The following is a 19314-nucleotide window of genomic DNA, read 5'->3' as shown; positions in this document are numbered from 1 at the left end:
ATCCATTTTGAGTTTATTTTTGTGAATGGTGTGAGAAAGTGGTCTAGTTTCAACCTTCTGCATGTTGCTGTCCAGTTCTCCCAGCACCATCTGTTAAAGAGACTGTCTTTTTTCCATTGGATGTTCTTTCCTGCTTTGTCAAAGATGAGTTGGCCATACGTTTGTGGGTCTAGTTCTGGGGTTTCTATTCTATTCCATTGGTCTACGTGTCTGTTTTTGTGCCAATACCATGCTGTCTTGATGATGACAGCTTTGTAGTAGAGGCTAAAGTCTGGGATTGTGATGCCTCCTGCTTTGGTCTTCTTCTTCAAAATTACTTTGGCTATTCGGGGCCTTTTGTGGTTCCATATGAATTTTAGGATTGCTTGTTCTAGTTTCGAGAAGAATGCTGGTGCGATTTTGATTGGGATTGCATTGAATGTGTAGATAGCTTTGGGTAGTATTGACATTTTGACAATATTTATTCTTCCAATCCATGAGCAGGGAATGTCTTTCCATTTCTTTAAATCTTCTTCAATTACCTTCATAAGCTTTCTATAGTTTTCAGCATACAGATCCTTTACATCTTTGGTTAGATTTATTCCTAGGTATTTTATGCTTCTTGGTGAAATTGTGAATGGGATCAGTTTCTTTATTTGTCTTTCTGTTGCTTCATTGTTAGTGTATAAGAATGCAACTGATTTCTGTACATTGATTTTGTATCCTGCAACTTTGCTGAATTCATGTATCAGTTCTAGCAGACTTTTGGTGGAGTCTATCGGATTTTCCATGTATAATATTATGTCATCTGCAAAAAGCGAAAGCTTGACTTCATCTTTGCCAATTTTGATGCCTTTGATTTCCTTTTGTTGTCTGATTGCTGATGCTAGAACTTCCAGCACTATGTTAAACAACAGCGGTGAGAGTGGGCATCCCTGTCGTGTTCCTGATCTCAGGGAAAAAGCTCTCAGTTTTTCCCCATTGAGGATGATGTTAGCTGTGGGCTTTTCATAAAACGCTTTTATGATCTTTAAGTATGTTCCTTCTATCCCAACTTTCTCAAGGGTTTTTATTAAGAAAGGGTGCTGGATTTTGTCAAAGGCCTTTTCTGCATCGATTGACAGGATCATATGGTTTTTCTCTTTTTTTTTTGTTAATGTGATGTATCACGTTGATTGATTTGCGAATGTTGAACCAGCCCTGCATCCCAGGAATGAATCCCACTTGATCATGGTGAATAATTCTTTTTATATGCCATTGAATTCGATTTGCTAGTATCTTATTGAGAATTTTGGCATCCATATTCATCAGGGATATTGGCCTGTCGTTCTCTTTTTTTACTGGGTCTCTGTCTGGTTTAGGAATCAAAGTAATACTGGCTTCATAGAATGAGTCTGGAAGTTTTCCTTCCCTTTCTATTTCTTGGAATAGCTTGAGAAGGATAGGTATTATCTCTGCTTTAAACGTCTGGTAGAACTCCCCTGGGAAGCCATCTGGTCCTGGACTCTTATTTGTTGGGAGATTTTTGATAACCGATTCAATTTCTTCGCTGGTGATGGGTCTGTTCAAGCTTTCTATTTCCTCCTGATTGAGTTTTGGAAGAGTGTGGGTGTTCAGGAATTTGTCCATTTCTTCCAGGTTGTCCAATTTGTTGGCATATAATTTTTCATAGTATTCCCTGATAATTGTTTGTATCTCTGAGGGATTGGTTGTAATCATTCCATTTTCATTCATGATTTTATCTATTTGGGTCATCTCCCTTTTCTTTTTGAGAAGCCTGGCTAGAGGTTTGTCAATTTTGTTTATTTTTTCAAAAAACCAGCTCTTGGTTTCGTTGATCTGCTCTACAGTTTTTTTAGATTCTATATTGTTTATTTCTGCTCTGATCTTTATTATTTCTCTTCTTCTGCTGGGTTTAGGCTGCCTCTGCTGTTCTGCTTCTATTTCCTTTAGGTGTGCTGTTAGATTTTGTATTTGGGATTTCTCGTTTCTTGAGATAGGCCTGGATTGCAATGTATTTTCCTCTCAGGACTGCCTTCGCTGCGTCCCAAAGCGTTTGGATTGTTGTATTTTCATTTTCGTTTGTTTCCATATATTTTTTAATTTCTTCTCTAATTGCCTGGTTGACCCACTCATTCGTTAGTAGGGTGTTCTTTAACCTCCATGCTTTTGGAGGTTTTCCAGACTTTTTTCTGTGGTTGATTTCAAGCTTCATAGCATTGTGGTCTGAAAGTATGCATGGTATGATTTCAATTCTTGTAAACTTATGAAGGGCTGTTTTGTGACCCAGTATATGATCTATCTTGGAGAATGTTCCATGTGCACTCGAGAAGAAAGTATATTCTGTTGCTTTGGGATGCAGAGTTCTGAATATATCTGTCAAGTCCATCTGATCCAATGTCTCATTCAGGGCCCTTGTTTCTTTATTGACCATGTGTCTAGATGATCTATCCATTTCTGTAAGTGGGGTGTTAAAGTCCCCTGCAATTACCACATTCTTATCAATAAGGTTGCTTATGTTTATGAGTAATTGTTTTATATATTTGGGCGCTCCGGTATTCGGCGCATAGACATTTATAATTGTTAGCTCTTCCTGATGGATAGACCCTGTCACTATTATATAATGTCCTTCTTCATCTCTTGTTACAGCCTTTAATTTAAAGTCTAGTTTGTCTGATAGAAGTATGGCTACTCCAGCTTTCTTTTGGCTTCCAGTAGCATGATAAATAGTTCTCCATCCCCTCACTCTCAATCTAAAGGTGTCCTCAGGTCTAAAATGAGTCTCTTGTAGACAGCAAATAGATGGGTCTTGTTTTTTTATCCATTCTGATACCCTATGTCTTTTGGTTGGCGCATTTAATCCATTTACATTCAGTGTTATTATAGAAAGATATGGGTTTAGAGTCATTGTGATGTCTGTATGTTTTATGCTTGTAGTGATGTCTCTGGTACTTTGTCTCACAGGGTCCCCCTTAGGATCTCGTGTAGGGCTGGTTTAGTGGTGACAAATTCCTTCAGTTTTTGTTTGTTTGGGAAGACCTTTACCTCTCCTTCTATTCTAAATGACAGACTTGCTGGATAAAGGATTCTCGGCTGCATATTTTTTCTGTCTAGCACACTGAAAATCTCGTGCCAATTCTTTCTGGCCTGCCAAGTTTCAAAAGAGAGATCAGTCACGAGTCTTATAGGTCTCCCTTTTTATGTGAGGGCACGTTTACCCCTTGCTGCTTTCAGAATTTTCTCTTTATCCTTGTATTTTGCCAGTTTCACTATGATATGTCGTGCAGAAGATCGATTCAAGTGACGTCTGAAGGGAGTTCTCTGTGCCTCTTGGATTTCAATGCCTTTTTCCTTCCCCACTTCAGGGAAGTTCTCAGCTATTATTTCTTCAAGTACCCCTTCAGCACCTTTCCCTCTCTCTTCCTCCTCTGGGATACCAATGATGCGTATATTATTTCTTTTTAGTGTATCACTTAGTTCTCTAATTTTCCCCTCATACTCCTGGATTTTTTTATCTCTCTTTTTCTCAGCTTCCTCTTTTTCCATAACTTTATCTTCTAGTTCACCTATTCTCTCCTCTGCCTCTTCAATCCGAGCTGTGGTGGTTTCCATTTTGTTATGCATTTCGTTTAAAGCGTTTTTCAGCTCCTCGTGACTGTTCCTTAGTCCCTTGATCTCTGTAGCAAGAGATTCTCTGCTGTCAGCTATACTGTTTTCAAGCCCAGCGATTAATTTTATGACTATTATTCTAAATTCACTTTCTGTTATATTATTTAAATCCTTTTTGATCAGCCCTATTGGATTTTAAACTTCTCTTTAGGGGCACCTGATTGGCTCAGCCGGTTAAACATCCAACTTTGGTTCATGTCATGATCTCTCAGTTTGTGGGTTCAAGACCCGCGTTGGGCTCTGTGCTGACAGCTCAGAACCTGGAGCCTGTTTCAGATTCTGTGTCTCCCGCTCTCTGCCCCTCCCCCACTCATACTTAGTCTCTCTCTCAAAAAATTAAATAAACATTATAAAAATTTAGAAAAAAATAAACTTATCTTTATATTTCTCATTTCTGACTTGATTCCACTATGTAAAAGAACATACTTTATATGATTTTAATCCTTGAAGTGTGTTGAGACTCGTTTTACAGCCAAGCACAAGGTCAATTTTGCTAAGAGGAGGTTTGGGAAGATATATCCTATAGTTGCTGAATAAGTGCTTTATAGATATCCATTAAGTCAGTGTATAATTGTTATATTCAAATTTTATTTTTTTTATTCTTCACTTTTCCTACCAGTGTGTTAAAAATTTTTTTTATGATTGTAGATTTTTCTTTTTTTCCTGTTTTTCTTTTTGGTTTTGTCAATGTGTGCTTTATATTTTTGAGGTTGTGCTGTTAACTGCATACAGTTTTAGAAATATATATGTACTTTTTATCACAAGTTGCCAATGGTGTTTTATTTTTTCCTTTTTCCTTTTCAACATCCTGTTTTTCAGCTTCCTTGGTCCTTTTTGCCAACGAGCTTGGCATTGGCATGAGTCATGCAAATGCTGGTGAACCATTGTAGTTCTCTGAGATGACTCTGGCCTTCTCCTTCTTGTAGACATTCTGTATGGGCATGACTGGTCCTATCAGCTGGGTGGCCAATTTGAGTTTTTCAACAGAACTGTCTCCCTTCTTGGGAGCTGAGGGCTTCTTGGGTAAGAGAATGATTTTGGAGTGGTACTCCTTCAGGGGCCACATGTTTGCCTGCAGAGACTCTGTGGACTTGTTCCACCTTCTTGGGTCCACTGAGATCCTTATGGTCCATGCCACTTTCTTGTGAATTCCAGCCACCCTTAACTCATAAACCAAAGCCCCTGCCAGCCTTCACCTCACTATAGGCTGGATGGGCCCAGACACGAGGCACAGGGCAATGTGGCCTACCTTGGCTTGCTGGGACTTGGGTCTTCAGATCTTCTGTGCTATCTGGTTGAGCCACATAGCTGCTGCCAAGCTTGTGGAAGTGGGGCTCAGGATCAGGCTATTCTAGATGGGTACCATGGCTGTTGCCTATGGGCCTCTGAGGAAGAATGGCCAGCAAAAAAGGTATAAATAGTATATACTATTAATTGTTTAACACTTTCATCAACATATAATGCCTCTCTTTCTTCTTTCATCAACTGGCAGGTAAGCTGGCTGGATGTTCAAGGATGGCCTCAGTTACATGACTGGTGGTTATTGGGCTGTTGGCCAGATCCTGACAGATTATTGGCTGCGGCACCTTGGGTCTCCTCAACACAGCCTCTCATACCTTCAGCATATGGGTGATCTATGAGCTTCAAGTGTAGCAAGAGGGTAAACCCCCTTAAAATGTAGCAAGAGGGCAAACACGTTTATTTGGCAGTGTCCAACTGGCCAAATAAAGTCATGTGGACAACCCAGCTTCAAGACAGAGTAGATACCAACTTTTGTTAGAGGATTTGAAAGGTGACATTGCAAAGGGACATGTTTACAGGAATGGGAAGAATCTGTGGTCATTTCTATAATCTACCACAACTCCTAACCCAAATATGATGACCTTGTGTATACTCTCTAACCCACTTCCTCCTTTCCCCACCACTTCTTCTCCTCTCTCTTGATCAAACAGCAAATGTAATGGCTTTACATTTTGAAAGAGATAGCTTAGATAAATTATTGAATTTATATATTTTGTTTTATAAATACTACTGGATACAAACAAATAAACTGCCCTTTTATTAGAAAGATTCCTCATGTTCATATATAACCTGAATATTTCAAGAAGTCATATTTGTCAAATGCCTAAATACTTCCCACTTCATACTTTGTGCTTAGTTCTTTTATTTTTTTTAAGTATTTATTTATTTTGAGAGAGAGACAGAAACAGCACAAATTGGGAAGGGGCAGAGAGAAAGGGGAAGAGAAAGAATCCCAAGCAGGCTCTGTGCTGACAGCCCAGAGCCAGATGTGGGGCACGAACCAGGGAACCACGAGATCATGACCTAGCCAAAATCAAGGGTCAGATGCTCAATTGACAGAGCCACCCAGATGCCCCCTTAGTTCTTTTAAAAGAAGGAAATAAATTAGTATATATATTTCAGAGTGGGAAAAGTGAGTGGCTATTTTTAACCATATCTGTCTTTATAGCAATAAAATTAGTATTTAATAAATGTTAATGTTTAAAAAATATTTCCAGCATTATACTATAAAATTACCATTTTACAGAAGATATAAAGCATCCACTTACTAATGGAAACATTATTATGGCATTCTTATTTTATATCATGAGCCTCTCTATGGATTTGGTCAGAGCAGATGAGCCCTGGAAGTAAAATACTCATACATGGATTAAATAACAAAGTGTTACACCCTCTTAGGGACTAAATAGATCTATAAGGAATAACTTTTTAATAATAATTCTGGGAGTCTTAAAATACAAGCCCTTTCTCTAACAATCTTCAAATACTTAAAAAGCATTTGGTTCTGAAGAAAGCACCAGTTTTAGATAATATTTCATAATCAAGCAGAACTAGACATAGAGCTCCTTGTGGTTAAGCAGATATTGTTAGTGTATGTACTCTCACATGCAGTCCTTAACCAGAATCCAACTATCTTCTCTCCATTAAAAAAAAAAATGTTTCTAATTTTTCATCTATGAGATCTCTAAATCTCAGTTTTTCTAATGATTCTTCTGCCATTAACTACCTCTTTTTCCTGTATGCCTAACACCCTTTTCATACATTTCTGCATAAAACATTTCAAAATTTTGCTCAAGGAAACATTTCACAAGTTTTTCCTTACGGGAAGATGGCAGCAGAATAGGAGGGCCCTAGGCTCACCTTGTCCCACGAATACAACTAGATAACTATCAAATCATCCTAAATATCTCAGAAATTGACCTGAAGACTGGCAGAACAAATTCCACAACTAAAGGCAGAGAAGAGGCCACATTGAAGAAGGTAGGAAGTACAGAGACATGGTGTGGGAGAGAAATGGAGAGTGCCACTGCAGTGGAGAGGGAGCCTCAGACGAACACACAGGGGAGTGCATGGGGAAAACAAATCCCCATAGATATTGTCTTGGAAAGCTAGACAGATTGAATTTTGTTGAGTTCTTGTCACCAGCAGGGCTTAAAGATTGTAGTTCCTAAAGGTCAGCAGGCTTGGCTTGAGGAGAGCCCAGAGGCATTGGTGCTCCTCTTGGAGAAAAGGCAAGGCAAACAGCCCCTGGATACACAACTTAGAAATAGTGACCTGAAGAACACCTGAGTGGCAAGGGTATTTGCTCATCTTGGAGTGTGTGCCAGAGAGGCAGCATTCATGGAGAGATCCTTCTGAGAGCAAAGGAACTAGCAGGCACCATTTCCCTCACCTGTCCCTCAGCATAACCACAGGGCCACCTACAGGAACCAGCACAGCACTCACACTTACTACTTCACTTGCTTACACTAAGACCAAACACCCCCATGCTCTTTTGGAACCTTCCTTTGAAACCAGTCACACTTGCCTCAGTCCCAACACAGTGGGACCCTCCCCCAGAAGACAGGCCCTACCAACACTGTGTCTCCCATCCTGAGAGTTTTGTGGAGCCTCAGTTTCCACAGCATGGCAACAGGTCTCATTTTATAAGCAGACAAGAGCACACCTAGTTAAAATGCACCACAGTCAGGCCAGGAACCCATCACTGCTCACAGCAGGTAAGGAGAACCTCTGCAAATGACCAGCCCAAAGGATAAAGCAGCTAGGACACAAAAGCAGAGCACATGCAGTACACATTGGAGACATTCCCGGAAGTGCCAAGCCCTAGGGAATAAGGGACAATACGTAGCAAGACACTACAGCACCTCTTCTTCATGAGGCCGTTACTCTCAAGAACAGGCAATATAGTTGACTCTCCTAACACAGAGAAACAGGCACAGAGATTTAGACAAAATGAGAACATAGAGAAATTTATCCTAAATGAAAGAAAAGGACAAGGCCATAGCCAGAGTCTAAGTGAAACAGATATAAGTAACATGCCTGATGGAGTACTTAAAGCAATAATCATAAAGATACTCAATAGACTTGAGAAAAGAGTGGGAGACATCAGTGAGGTAAAAAAGAACCACAGATGAAGAGTGCAGTAAAAACATGCTTAATGCAATGAACAGCAGGCTGGAAGAAGCAGAGGAACAAATTAATGACCTAGAAAACAGAGTAATGGAAAGCAATCAAGCTGAACAAAAGAGAGAAAAAATAATCATGCAAAATGAGAACAGACTTAGGGAACTTAGTGACTCCATCAAACATAATAACATTTATATTATAGGAGTCCCAGAAGAAGAAAAGAGAAAAGGGAGAAGAAAATTTATTTGAAGAAATCATAGCAAGAAACCTCCTTAATCTGGGAAAAAAACAGATATCCAGATCCAGGAGGAACAGAGAACCTCCAAAAAAATCAACAAAAGCAGATCCACACCAAGACATATTGTAATTAAAATGGGAAAATATAGTGATAAAAAAAAAAAACTTTTTAAGCAGCAAGACAAAAGAAGACAGTAACATACAAGGGTAATCCCATAACTTTATCAGGGGATTTTTCAGCAGCAACTTTCCAAGCCAGAAGAGACTGGCATAATACATTCAATGTGTTGAAAAATGAAAAAAAATCTGTAGCCTATAATACTCTATCCAGCAAAGCTATCATTCAGAATAGGAGAGATCAAGAGTTTCCCCAACAAACAAAACTAAAGGAGTTCATGACTACTAAACCAGCCCTACAAAAAACATTTAAAAGGACACTTTGAGTGGAAAAGGAAAGTTCAAAAGTGACAGTATGAAGGTAGGAAACACAAATACAGTAGAAATAAATATTTCTTTAAAAAAATGAGTCAACAAACTCACAGAATAAAAAGGTGTAATATGGCACCTTATATACCTAAAATGTGGGAAGGAAAAGAGTAAAGAATTGGCTCAAACTTAAATGACCATCAACTTACTACAAACTGCTATATATAGATGTTATATAACCACAAATAAAAAGCCACCAATAAATATGCAAAGAATAAAGAGAAAGAAATTCAAATATATCATTAAAGAAATCCAGCAAACCATGAAAGAGAGAAAGATAGGAGATGATCCGTGAAAAATCCTCAGAAACAACCACAAAATGAGTAATCAAATGTCAATAAATACATATCTAGGGGCGCCTGGGTGGCGCAGTCGGTTAAGCGTCCGACTTCAGCCAGGTCACGATCTCACAGTCCGTGAGTTCGAGCCCTGTGTCAGGCTCTGGGCTGATGGCTTGGAGCCTGGAGCCTGTTTCTGATTCTGTGTCTCCCTCTCTCTCTGCCCCTCCCCCGTTCATGCTCTGTCTCTCTCTGTCCCAAAAATAAATAAAAAATTGAAAATAAATAAATAAATAAATAAATACATATCTATGAATAATTACTATGAATGCAAATAGACTAAATATTCCAATTAAAAGACCTAGGGTGACAAAATGGATTAAAAACAAAAAGACCCATCAATATGCTGCCTACAAGAGACTCATTTTAGACCTAAATACACCTGTAGATTAAAAGTGAGGGGATAGAAATACATCATGAAAGTGGATGTCAAAAGAGAGCTGGAGTAGCAATACTTATACCTGACAAACTAGACTTTAAAACAAAGACTATAACAAGAGACAAAGAAGGACACTACATAATAATAAAGGGCATAATCCAACAAGAAGATTTAACAATTGTAAATATTTATGCACCCAAAATGGAGTATCCAAATACATAAACTATTAACAAACAAAAGGAACTAGAAATGATAATACAATAATGATAGAAGACTTTAATACTCCACTTACATCAATGGACAGATCATCTAAATGAAAAATCAACTGGGAAACAATGGCTTTGAATGACACACTGGACCGAATGGATTTAACAGATATATTCAGAACATTCCACCCTAAAAGAGTAGAATACACATTCTTTTCAAGTTCACATATTAGGTCATTAAAATTACAAATCACATATTAGGTCATTTAAAAAAAGCCTCAACAAATTCAAGAAGATAAAAGTCATGCCATGCATCTTTTCTGACCACAATGCTATGAAACTCAACCACAAGTCAACCACAAGAAAAAATCTGGAAAGACCACACATATATAGAGATTAAATAACATGCTACTAAACAATGAATGGGTCAACCAGAAAATAAAAGAAGAAATAAAAAAGCACATGGAAACAAATGAAAATGAAAACACAATGGTGCAAAACCTTTGGGATGCAGCAAAAGCAGGTCTAAGAGGGAAATTTATAGCAATACAGGTCTACATGAAGAAGCAAGAATAATATCAAATAAACAACTTAATCTTATACATAAAGGAGTTAGAAAAAATACAACAACAAACAAAACCTAAAACCAGCAGAAGTAAGCAAATAATAAAGATTAGAGCAGAAATAAATGATACAGAAACTAAAAAATAATAGAACAGATCAATGAAATCAGGAACTGGTTCTTTGAAAAAAATAATAAAATTGATAAATCTTTAGCCAGACTTTTAAAGAAAAGGACCCAAATAAATAAAATCAGAAATGAAAGAGGGGAAATAACAATCAACACAACAAATATACAAAGGATTATGAGAGAATATATGAAAAATGAAAAACTATATGCCAAAAAATTGGACAACCTAGAAGAAATGGGTAAATTCCTAGAAACATATAACCTCTCAAAACTGAAACAGGAAGAAATAGAAATTTTGAAGAGACTAAGAACAAACAAAGAAATTGAATCAGTTATCTGATTCACACACTTCCCACAAAGTCCAGGACCAGATGGCTTCACAGGCATATTCAACCAAACATTTAAAGAAGATTTAATACCTATTCTCAAACTATTCCAAAAAATAAAAGAGGAAGAAAATCTTCCAGATGCATTTTATGAGGCCAGCATCATCCTGAGACCAAAACCAGATAAAGACACCACAAAATAAAAGAACTATAGGCCAATATCTCTGATGAATATCAATGCAAGAATCCTCAATAAAATACTAGCAGAACAAAGCCAACAATACATTAAAAAAATCATTCACAATCAAGTTGGATTTATCCCTGGGATGCAAATGTAGCTCACAAATCAATATGATACATCATATCAATAAGAGAAAGAATAAAGACTACACGATCACTTCAATAGACACAGAAAAAGCATTTGGCAAGTACAACATCCATTCATGATAAAAACCCTCAACAAAGTAGGACACAGCTAACATCATCCTTAATAAGGAAACACTGAGAGCCTTTCTCCAAAGGTCAGGAAGAAGACCAGGATGTCCACTCTCACATTATTCAACATAATACTAGAAGTCCTAGCCACAGCAATTAGACAACAAAAAGAAATATAAGACATCCAAACTGGTAAGGAAGAAGTAAAACTTTCACTATTTACAGATGACATGATACTACATATAGAAAACCTGAAAGACTGTACCAAAAAAATACTAGAACTGATTGATGAATTCAGTAAAATAGCATAGAAAATCAATCAACAGAAATCTGTTGCATTTCTATACATCAATAATGAAACAGCAAAAAAAAAAGAGAGAGAGAGAGAGAGAGAAATTAAGAAAACAATATAATTTACAAGTGCACCAAAAGGAACAAGATACCTAGGAATAAACCTACCCAAAGAGCTGAAAGACTTGTACCCTGAAAACTATAAAACACTGATGAAAGATACTGAAGATGACACAAAGAAATGCAAAGACATCCATGTTCATGGATTGGAAGAATAAATATTGTTAAAATGCTTATTACCCAAAGCAATCTATACATTTAATGCAATCTCTATCAAAATGCCAACAGCATTTTTCAGAGTCAGGATACACAATCCTAAAATTTGTACGGAACCACAAAAGACCCTGAATAGCCAAAGTAATCTTCAAAAAGAAAAGAAAAGCTGGGGGCATCACAATTCCAGACTCCAAGTTATATTACAAAGCTGTAGTAATCAAAATAGTATAGTTCTGACTGGGACAAAAACAGACATATAGATTACTCTTCAACAAAGCAAGAAAGAATACCCAATGGGAAAAAGATATATAGTCTCTTCAACAAATGGTATAGGGAAAACTGGACAGCTACATGCAAAAGAATGAAACTGGACCACTTTCTTATACCATACACAAAAATAAACTCAAATTGGATTAAAGACCATCATTTTTCTGCTCAAAAGACATCTTCTTAATAAAGCCATTTCTATATATACCCTATATAAAATAGTACCTCCCCCACTACACCTGCTCTTTTCTGTAGCCTTTACCATATCAACTGTTCCATGTTTTCTAAGATTACTTATCAACCTTACAGTTGCTCCATGTCAGAAATTTTGGAGTCATCCTTGACTCTTCTCTTTTTCTCACATCTCATACCCAATTCAAAATCAAATCCCCTGGGTTCTAATTTTACAATACATCAAATTCCAAGTATTTCTCATTATGTTTGCTATTACCACTCAGATCTGAGCCACCATCACTCTTCAATTGGATTACCTTCATAATCTACTAACAAGTCTCCCTGCTTCCATCATTACTTGCGCCCTCTCCAATGAACACATAATCTATTCTTTACCCATCAGTATAATTATATTTCTCTACTTAAATAGAGTGATTTCTCACCTTGCTTAAAGTAAAATCCAAAGTTCTTATATAGGCTACAAGACCCTCCATAATATGGCCCCTCAACATCTCTGATTTCACATTCTAATGCTTTTCTTCATGCTTGTTTTATTGCAGCCACACTAGCCTTCTTTTTTTAATGTTTATTTTTGAGAGAGAGAGAGAGTGAGTGGAGGAGAGACAGAGAGAGAGGGAGACACAGAATCCAAAGCAGGCTCCAGGCTCTGAGATGACAGCACAGAGCCCAACATGGGGCTTGAACTCACAAATCATGAGATCATGACCTAAGCCAAAGTCAGATGCTTAACTGACTGAGCCACCCAGGTGCCCCACCACACTAGCCTTCTTGATGTATAAAAGATCCTGAATAGTCAAAGTAATGTTGAAAAAGAAAACCAAAGCAAGAGGCATCACAATCCCAGACTTTAGCCTCTACTACAAAGCTGTAATCATCAAGACAATATGGTATTGGCACAGTAACAGACACACAGACCAGTGAAATAGAATCGGGAATCTAGAATTGGACCCACAAATGTATGGCCAACTAATCTTTGACAAAGCAGGAAAGACTATCCAATGGAAAAAAGACAGTCTCTTTAGCAAATGGTGCTGGGCGAACTGGACAGCAACATGCAGAAGAATGAAACTAGACCACTTTCTTACATCATACACAAAAATAAACTCAAAATGGATAAAAGACCTAAATGTGAGACAGGAAACCATCAGATCCCTAGAGGCGAAAACAGGCAACAACCTCTTTGACCTCTTTGCAGCAATTTCTTGCTTGACACGTCTCCAAAGCCAAGGGAATTAAAAAGCAAAAATGAACTACTGGGACCTCATCAAGATAAAAAGCTTCTGCACTGCAAAGGAAACAATCAGTCAAACTAAAAGGTAACTGACAGTATGGGAAAAGATATTTGCAAATGACATATCAGATAAAGGATTAGTATCCAAAATCTATAAAGAACTTACCAAACTCAACACCTGAAAAACAAATAGTCCAGTGAAGAAATGGACAGAAGACATGAATAGACACTTTTCCAAAGAAGACATCCAGATGGCCAACAGACACATCAAATGATGCTCAAAGTCACTCATCATCAGGGAAATACAAATCAAAACCACACTGAGATAGCACCTCATACACACCAATCAGAGTGGCTAAAATTAACAACTCAGGAAACAACAGATGTTGGCAAGGATGTGGAGACACAGAAATCCTCTTGCACTGTTGGTGGGAACGCAAACTGGTGCAGTCACTCTGGAAAACAGTATGGAGGTTCCTCAAAAAATTAAAAATAGAACTACCCTACAGCCCAGCAATAGCACTACTAGGAATTTATCCAAAGGATATAGGAGTGCTGATTCACAGGGGTACATGTACCCCAATGTTTATAGCAGCACTTTCAACAATAGCCAAATTATGGAAAGAGTCTAAATTTCCATCAACTGATGAATGGATAAAGAAGATGTGGTTTATATATACAGTGGAATACTACTTGGCAATGAGAATGAAATTATGCCATTTGGAGCAACGCGGATGGAACTGGTGAGTATTATGCTAAATGAAATAAGTCAGTCAGAGAAAGACAGATATCATGTTTTCACTCATATGTGGAACTTGAGAAACTTAACAGAAGACCATGGGGGAAGGGAAGGGGGAAAAAGTAGTTACAAACAGAAAGAGAGGGAGGCAAACCATAAGAGACTCTTAAATACAGAAAAACTGAGGGTTGATGGGGGGAGGGGAAAATGGGTGATGGGCATTGAGGAGGGCACTTATTGGGATGACCACTGGGTGTTTGTTGTATGTAAGCGATGAATCATGGGAATCTACCCCCAAAACCAAGAGCACACTGTACACACTGTACACACTGTAAGCCAACTTGACAATAAATTATATTTTAAAAAATAAAAATAAAACATATCAAGCATGCTCCCACTTCTGGGTCTTCGTGCTTGTTCTGCCTGCAGTGCTCACACCCCAGATATCCACATGTCTTGCACCCTCTTCCATCATGTTTCTGCTCAGAAGACATCTTCTTAATAAAGCCATTTCTGTATATACCCTATATAAAATAGTACCACCCATTATTTCAAACTCTTGTTATTCTGCTTTATTTTTCTTTGTAACACTTATGAAGAAAAAAGAAACACTGTATGCTAAATTTCTGTCTTTTCCTTCCAGAATGAAGGCTCCTCAAGAGCAAGGGCTTTGTGTTGCTTGATTCTGTATCTCCAGCAGCAAGAAGAAATCCTGCCACAATATAGGTATTCACTAAATATTTGCTATAAGTGAAAAACTTCTACCTGTCCTTCAAGACCTCTTTTCCAGAGACTTCCCTGATCTTCTCAATAACAAAGAACTTTCTTATCTCTCCAGACTCCCAAAGAATTGTTTTGCATCTCTTCCATAAACCTATTATCTCTTTTCACTGTTTGATGGTATCCTATTTGCATTTGATTCCCTGCCACCTGGCGTAACATCATTTAACAAATATTCAATGAATTAATGAATGGATGACTTGATAAAAGACCTGTATTATAAATACACATTTTGGGTAAATAGAATAAACCCTCCCCTCTCTCCCATCCTCATACTTCTGCTCTTATTTTTTTTCCAACCATGCCAACCTGAACCCTGAAACTTACTATTACCCTTTCCTTTGCCCATGCCTTCCTACAATCACATTTTCTTACTCTTACCTCTAAGTAATCCCAGATTAGTGATCTCAGAAACTTAAAGGACAAATAGAAAACTTCTAAAGCACAAATAGAAAATTTAAAGCAGCACTGAAGTTAAAGATCTAATAGTAACCTTTACCCCATGCTTTCTCTAGGGAGACAATATTCAAAAGGAAATATATCACCAATATATCATCAATAAAACAAAAGACAGCGGGTATCATGGGTGGTTATGCTCCCAGTAGTAGTATTTCTTAAGACATTCTTAGAAGGCTTCATAATAAAAGAGATTTAAAACACAACAAACATTCAGTTTCATGCACTTTCAACTGCATTATCAGCACTCCCTTCATTACCAAAAATTATTATTAAAACCCATGACAGGGGCGCCTGGGTGGCGCAGTCGGTTAAGCGTCCGACTTCAGCCAGGTCACGATCTCGCGGTCCGTGAGTTCGAGCCCCGCGTCAGGCTCTGGGCTGATGGCTCAGAGCCTGGAGCCTGTTTCCGATTCTGTGTCTCCCTCTCTCTCTGCCCCTTCCCCATTCATGCTCTGTCTCTCTCTGTCCCAAAAATAAATAAATGTTGAAAAAAAAAATTAAAAAAAAAAAAAAAAACCCATGACACATCACGAGCAGCAGACAGAAAATCATGAGGCCAGTGCCTCTGAGGATCAGAGCTGCAGGGACAAACATCACAGTTGTCAAGCAGTTATCCACAAATGAGACATTTGTCAAGTGGGAATTGATCACCCCTTTTTTTAATACAAAGAGAGATTACAGAACTGTGGAATATTAAAGCAAGCAGCCCAAGAGACAAACTGACTTGCCTAAGGTCACTCAACAAATGGCCAAACCAGAATTTGATTCATACTTGAACTCAATTTCTAATTCCTCATAATGCATGTTTTCTACTAACCAGAGTCTCTGTAGGGAAGATTATCCATGCACATGCACACATGCAAATTCTACTCATATTAAGGTGTGTTTCCTTTTTTCCTTATGGTAATAACAAGAATTAAAAGCTCTTTGATTATAAAGTAAACTTCAATTTTTCCTTCTTGACAGGTTTTCAGGTTTTCCTCTAAAAGTATTTAAAAGTACTACTCAAGTTGTTCTTAGTTGTCTAGAGTGGTTTATGCTGCCATTAGCTTCTATAGCACCATCATTAGAAAAATGGGCTGTACTTCTTCTTAAACCTCCACATGCAGCCAAAATTGGGTTGCTTTAAAGGGCAAGATGTCAAAAGCAGATAAAGCCTTTGTACTATAATGAGCATAATGATGAATAATGGTACTTATGTGCAATAAATGATGCCCTGCCCATAAACAGCCTTTCCACCCAGATACTCTATTTAATTCAATAATATATTCCAGGTAATTTGTGGAACTAGATGAGAAATTACCTCAACCAAGAAGACTAACTGTGGAATTTACTAAAACATACCATGTTGAAAATAATTAATGGAAGCAGAGTTTGCAGAAGTAAAATTATGGCATTAAAAAACCCCATTACATGAATTCTTCTTCCAAGTGGCCTGCCTCATAGCAGCTGTAGAAATAAGGGCATTGTGGCAATAAAATGCTGTTGGTAATAAAAGACATGCTAATAATATCCATGTGCCATAGTATTCAGTGCTTTTGTGTTTGTTTTAGGAAAAGAGACGATAATCAATATAGTAGCCTATCTGGACTACTTCAAAATCCAGCTGATTCCCTTACTAACTATATTCCATAGAACAAACAGACAAATGTAAATCCTATCACATCATTCCTCTTATCAAACTATGTTATGGTTTCCCACCAAAATCTGAATAATCCAAAATCCTTGCCATGCCCTATAAGACTGTAACAGGACCTATCTTAGGCCTACCTCTCTGACATTGTCTCCTACTACTCTCCCCCCTCTACTATACCATGTTAGTTATACTTGCTATATTGACAGTTCTCAGATATTCTAAACTATCCCTGCTCAGAACTTCTGTTCTTTCCACAGAACTAATTTTTGCATAGATTGCTTCTTTACCACATTCAAGTATCTACATATGTATCACCTCCAACTTCTGTTTCCAGCAATGCAGCAAACTAGGTATCTTGAAAAAACGCCTCCCCAGTAGAGCTAAAAATGCTAGATAATATATTTTAAATATTTTAATGCACATTATTTCAATGTATTATTTTTATATTATTATGTATTAATTTGTAACAATAGATACTATATTTATAATAGTTAACTGATAGTAAATTACCTCACCAGAATGGTAGATAATATATTTTTAAATATTTTTAATGCATAGTTTAATGGGAAAGTTTTTTCAATCCCAGAAACCAAAATGTTAAGCAAAATCATTAATCTCAAGAGGTAAGAGAACATTGGAAACAGTATTTTGTAATTAATGTTTTTGCTTAAACATTTTGGTTTCTGGTGTTGAAAAAAACTTCTCCCATGGGGAGTTCTACAGTATGAAAGCACCATATGGTTATCCCATGAGAGGCAAAATGTTCTGACTTTTTTTAAAGACCAAGCCTGTATTTATTAATTCTTTACATCAAGTATCTTCCTCATTAACAAATTTTTAACTGGAGTTTTACAGCCATGTTAACACAAATAATTTAGGCATCATTTAAAGCTTTATTATTTTCATTGTTCATTTTAATTTTTTCTATATATTTTTGGGGCGCCTGGGTGGCGCAGTCGGTTAAGCGTCCGACTTCAGCCAGGTCACGATCTCGCGGTCCGTGAGTTCGAGCCCCGCGTCGGGCTCTGGGCTGATGGCTCAGAGCCTGGAGCCTGTTTCCGATTCTGTGTCTCCCTCTCTCTCTGCCCCTCCCCCGTTCATGCTCTGTCTCTCTCTGTCCCAGAAATAAATTAAACGTTGGAAAAAAAAATTTTTTTCTATATATTTTTAACATGTGCTGTTTTTTAATGTTTTATTATTATTTATGCCAAATAGAAAACTATAGGAAATGTACCAGATATTGATATGCTCACTACTGAGATTAAATCTCTATTAATATATTGCTTCTATTTAAAATTCTCTTTAGATTATCTTTATTTTCAAAGAAACAAAACACTACAAATACGAGTACAGTCCCACTTTCCACCCCTATCTACCTAGAAATAACACCCCACTTAAAATGAGTATTAACAAACTTATACATGTTTTGTTCTTCTTTTGAGTAAACCTGCTAAATGATTGGTACCATATCTATACTCAACCTTTTTTTTTCTTTTAACCTACAAGTTTTTGAGATTTGTACACATTGACACATTCAAATCTAGTTCATTCATTTCATTCTTATGCTTCCCATTGGACCAAACTACAACGTATTTTTTCATGTACAAATATCTTTGTACATGCCTCCTTGAACAAGAGTTTCTCCCTGATAAGCAAGCCCCAGTAGTAGAAACGTTGAGTTACAGAGAACGTGCATTGTCAATTTTATTTGCTAGTTCTAAATTGCCTTCCAAAATTATACCCATTGCCCTCCCTCCAGTCCTGCATTAGTGTTCTTATTTCTCCACATTATCACTAACAGTTGATATTAGCAAAATTAATAAATATGAAAATATAAAATGTTATGTCTTTGTTTTAATTAACATTTTCTAATTCCTAAAGAGGCTGGACATCTTTACATATATTTATTGGACATCTTTCTTCCTCTCTGAATTTACTATTATATCTTTTGGCAATATTTCTTTTGCTATTTTCAATTTCTAAAAGCATTTTATATATTCTGGACATAGATATTTCATTGGTAATATGAGTTGCAGCTGTTTTCTCTGTGACTTGCGTGTTCATTTTTTTTTTTTTACGTTTTATCATACAGAAGTTTTTTGTCTTAATGTAGGAAAATGTATAAATATTTTCGTTTGCTCTTTGCATTTAAGAATTATCTACTAATGGCATAAAGAATACCTCCCAATTTTATTAAAAGTTTTAGAGCTTCTTTTGGTATTTATTTATTTAAAAAAAATTTTTTAATGTTTGTTTATTTATTTTT

The 19314-nt window shown here is 37.0% G+C and overlaps 1 long non-coding RNA gene across 1 annotated transcript in view; it reads right to left on the bottom strand.

Moving 5' to 3' along the window:
- LOC121031269 (uncharacterized) overlaps positions 1-19314 on the bottom strand; it is a 45037-nt gene that overhangs the window by 22921 nt on the left and 2802 nt on the right. Inside the window, exon 2 of the long non-coding RNA XR_005790640.1 lies at positions 4898-5033. This is a non-coding gene — a long non-coding RNA (uncharacterized LOC121031269). The remainder of the gene's footprint in view (positions 1-4897; positions 5034-19314) is intronic.

This window comes from Herpailurus yagouaroundi, unplaced genomic scaffold (assembly GCF_014898765.1).
Source record: "Herpailurus yagouaroundi ecotype Mexico unplaced genomic scaffold, PumYag 141, whole genome shotgun sequence".
NCBI lineage: Eukaryota > Metazoa > Chordata > Mammalia > Carnivora > Felidae > Herpailurus > Herpailurus yagouaroundi.
The sequence above is the reverse complement of the archived record's forward strand: the minus strand, read 5'-3'. Positions and strand labels throughout refer to the sequence as shown.